This window comes from Rousettus aegyptiacus, unplaced genomic scaffold (genome assembly GCF_014176215.1).
Source record: "Rousettus aegyptiacus isolate mRouAeg1 unplaced genomic scaffold, mRouAeg1.p scaffold_m13_p_1, whole genome shotgun sequence".
Classification (NCBI taxonomy): Eukaryota; Metazoa; Chordata; class Mammalia; order Chiroptera; family Pteropodidae; genus Rousettus; species Rousettus aegyptiacus.
Genome location: NW_023416284.1, coordinates 111215057 through 111219062, shown reverse-complemented (window position 1 = coordinate 111219062; position 4006 = coordinate 111215057). Strand labels below are relative to the sequence as shown.

The 4006-nt window shown below is 34.3% G+C and overlaps 1 pseudogene; it reads right to left on the bottom strand.

Annotated features, from left to right (window-relative positions):
- Positions 1 to 555: 555 nt before the first annotated feature.
- On the bottom strand, positions 556 to 674 carry LOC118607226 (annotated as a pseudogene).
- Between the last annotated feature and the right edge of the window lie 3332 nt (positions 675 to 4006).

The window sequence follows — 4006 nt, the reverse complement described above, 5'->3', positions numbered from 1 at the left end:
ACAGTGTCAACTCAGAAATTCAGAAGGTGCCAAATTCAAGATATTAAGCAACACATTAATCTTTATTCAAAACAAATAATTCTCTTTTCTCAGATATAAGGCCTATAGATGGTGAGCTTCATGCTATAGAGAAGACTATGAATGTTTATCGTTCCTTCCTGCTCCTTTTCATCTTTGGGGTCTTCTTGCTATCCCAGGTGGGAACTAAAACATGGCAAGCCAGCTGCCTCTCTTGCATGCTCTATATTTGATTTATGGTAAACATTCTCACATCTTATAATCCATCAAATGAAGACAGTATAGTTTCTTCTCGATAGAACACATTTTGTCTTGATTTTGCTCAGGAGTCTAAGTTGTAAAACTAAATTTGAACTTTTTTTGTAAATTCTGATCTTTGATCTGGCACATCTTTTAGTATGCAGATTCTATAATACTTTGGTACCTTAGTAGAAACTGCAAGATTTTATTCTGCTTCTTTTTAGTTGTAGAATGAATACCATATGGAAAAAAAAATGTGTAACAGTTACATGTAAAGTTCGATGCATTTTTTTTTTCCGTCTACAGCACCTAGTCTTCCTAGGTGGTCTCCCATCCACGTACTAACTAGGCCTGACACTGCTTAGCTTCCAAGATCAGACGAGATTGGGCACACTCAAGGTGGCACGGCTGTAGATTCAATGCATTTTTATTTCTGCATATGCTCACAGAAACACCAAGAAGATCATGTTATAAAACATTTTCATCACCCCAGAAAGTTTCCTGATTTTCTTTCCCTATTTATACTGTCTCCCAATGGTAACCACTATGCTGATTTTTCTCATAGATTAGTTTTACCTGTTCTTAACTTCATTTAAATGGGAATATGTATATGTATTTACTTACTTCTGGCTTCTTTTGCTCAGCAAAATGTATTATAGATCTATTCATGCTTTTGTATATGTCAGTATTTTGTTGCCTTTATTGCCAAGTGGATTCCACAGTATGAATATATCATGATTTGTTAATCCATTCTCCTTTTGATAGCCATTTGATTGTTTCCAGTTTAGGACTTTGCCCTTTAAATTGTTTGGCACTTCTGCCAAGAGTCAACTGACAGTATAGTGTCTCTTTCTAAACTTTTTGTTCTGTTTCATTAAATTACTTATCTATCCTCATGCCCCAAACACTCTTGTCTTAATTACTATCATAACTATATAGTAAATCTTGAAATGTCTTAATGTATGTTTTCTAGTTTTCTTTAGGACTGTCTTACTGTTCCATGCCTTTTGCACTTCCATATTAATTTAGGACTCATCTTGTCAATTTCTACAAGAAAGACTGCTTGGTTTTTGTTGTAATAGCACAGAATACATAAATAAATTTGGAGCAAATTAACATCATAACAGTACTGAGTCTCCAACTGGTGAATATCTCTCCATTTGTTTAGATCCTTCTTTCAGCAATGATTTATAGTTTCCAGTGCGCTTCCACTTTACACTAGCTTCCTACATTTTTACCATATGTGGTGGTTTTAAAACATATCCACAAATTCTTTGACACTCCTCACTTCAAAAGGTCTAGATTAATTTCCCTCTCCTTGAATGTGAACTGGATTTGGTGAACTGCTTCTAATGATTAGTAATCGTGTGTAATGTCTGAGACTGGATAACAAAAGGCATTTTTCAGCTTTCTTCTCGGATCTCTTGGATCACTTGCTCTCTGGAATTCCACTCGCATAGCTTTAAGTCAAGCAGCCCTAGGAAGGGACCTCATGGCAAGACGCAAAGGCCTACTGCCAGCAACCAGCAAAGAACTGAGTCCTCCAGCTAATAGCCATGTGAGTAAACCATCTTAGAAATAAATCCTACAGCCATAGTCAGGCCTTCAGATGACTATAGCTCTGGCCTACAGCTTGACTGCATCCTCATGAGAGATCCTGAGCCACAACCACCCAACTAAGCCACAGCTGAATTCCTGCTCCACAGAAACTGAGAAATCGTAAAAGTTTGTGTTTTAATCTGCTAACATGTTATACAGTAATTTATTATACAATAATAGATAATTATACCATGCATAAAAGTAAAATTTTATGTGTGCGTGATGGGGTAGAAGGGTGAGAGGTTGGATATATTTAAATATTAATGCGTATGAGTAATCCAGTTAGTGGGAATATGAACCATTTAAATATTATGTTTTATATTTCTATATATTAAAAATATATAATAAATAAAATGGAAAAGTAAACCATGACACATTATCCTAAGAATCCTATCCATCAATCAAGGAAGTTATTTTGCAAAGAGGGAAATTATAAACTACTTAATGGTCTTTATCACACATTAGTTCTATTAGTGCTGAGATATTATCATTAAATCAAATTTGCAACAATAACAACCACAAAAACTGAAATAGTCATATGATTTAAATTTCAATTATTCTTACTAAACAACCATATTTTTCTCATTTATTATTACAAATCCATCCAAGTTTTGTAGCATAGCAGGAATTGGAAGAAAGTGGTAGAAAGAACTGAATGACTTAGATCAAATCATTCTAGATTTAGTGGATAATCTATAAACAGGGCAACTATATAATTTATCACCCATACCAAAAAAGTTTTGAGAGTGGAAGATGACAGCGATAATTAAGCTAAAACAATAGGCATAACCTGGGACCGTACTGGGAAAATCTGGACGAATCTTCACCCTATCTTTGAATCTTTAACAATATTTACCCAAAAAGTAAGGGAATTTTATTTTTATCACCTCTCCTCTTTAAACTCTAGGTAATTTATATCTAAGACCATTTCCACAATATGATAATAGAATTTAGGAAGTTATATTTAGATTTGCCAGTTGAAATACACTTTTAATAAGATTGATCTTTTTAGTATGGTTATGAACAAGATAACTGTCATCAAAATTAAGTATTCCCATCTTTACAAATGAAACTTCCATGAGCTTTTCAGCATTTTTGAAAGCTAATGTCCCTGCCAGTGAATGTAATACTGAAGATTGGTACAGCACTTGAAAAGTATAATTATAGTTGTTAAATGCCATGAAATCTGAGCTAGGGAAGTGAGTAATCTTGTGAATGCAGATGTTGTAAATGTGATAGAACTAAAATGAAAATTTAGAAAAAAAAATTAGAAGAAAGCCAAATATGAAGACAGATGTGATTCTCGCCAACACACACACGCACGCGTGCACGCGCGCGCGCACACACACACACACACACACACACTCATCACTGAGTTGTCTATGGAAAATATTATTTAAAATGCCACCTAGTGTGGATAAGGTACAATTTAACTTTCACCATATAAAACACTTTTTCTTCTAATACAGATTTCTGAACAGCTTAATTTATTGTCTACTATTTAGGGTGGGTCTCACCTAGTTTAATTCTATTATGAAAAACCACAGTTCTTTTTTATATTTAGCAATTTAAAACATTTTGAAACTATTTAAAAATTATTCTTGGAGGGTTATAATAGCTTCCATTTGGCAATTGCATTGAAATATCTCTGAGGTGTCTGTCATTCAGGTTACTATTTTAGGTTACTGTCAACTCCCAGTGGGCAGTAGAATTTGAAAATGTAGATTAAATCTAAAAATATAATGACACATGTACTCTTCATTTCAGGAAAGTAACTATAATCACCTTCATGATGAGAGACAGATAAGGGTTAAAATGGGCAAGTTACACTGTATTCAAAGTTTTAAGCTTTCTTATGTCATCCAGGGTCATGATAAACATAGGAGGCTCAAACTTAGAAAGAATCTACTTCATATTTCCTGTAAACATAAAATTCATTATGAAGTGGCATTCCAGTCATTTCCAGTGGTTCGCTGAAAGCTGTTGAAGAAGTGCTCATTCTTTCGGATGGAAATGGGATAGGAAGCAGGAGTGGGCCAGTGGCCAGAGAAAAGCTTCCCTAAGAATGTTCTACAGAATGTTGATTGCTTAAGGTGCTTTATGGAAAAAGGAATGTGCACATTTAGAAAAAAAACTGCATATCCCAACT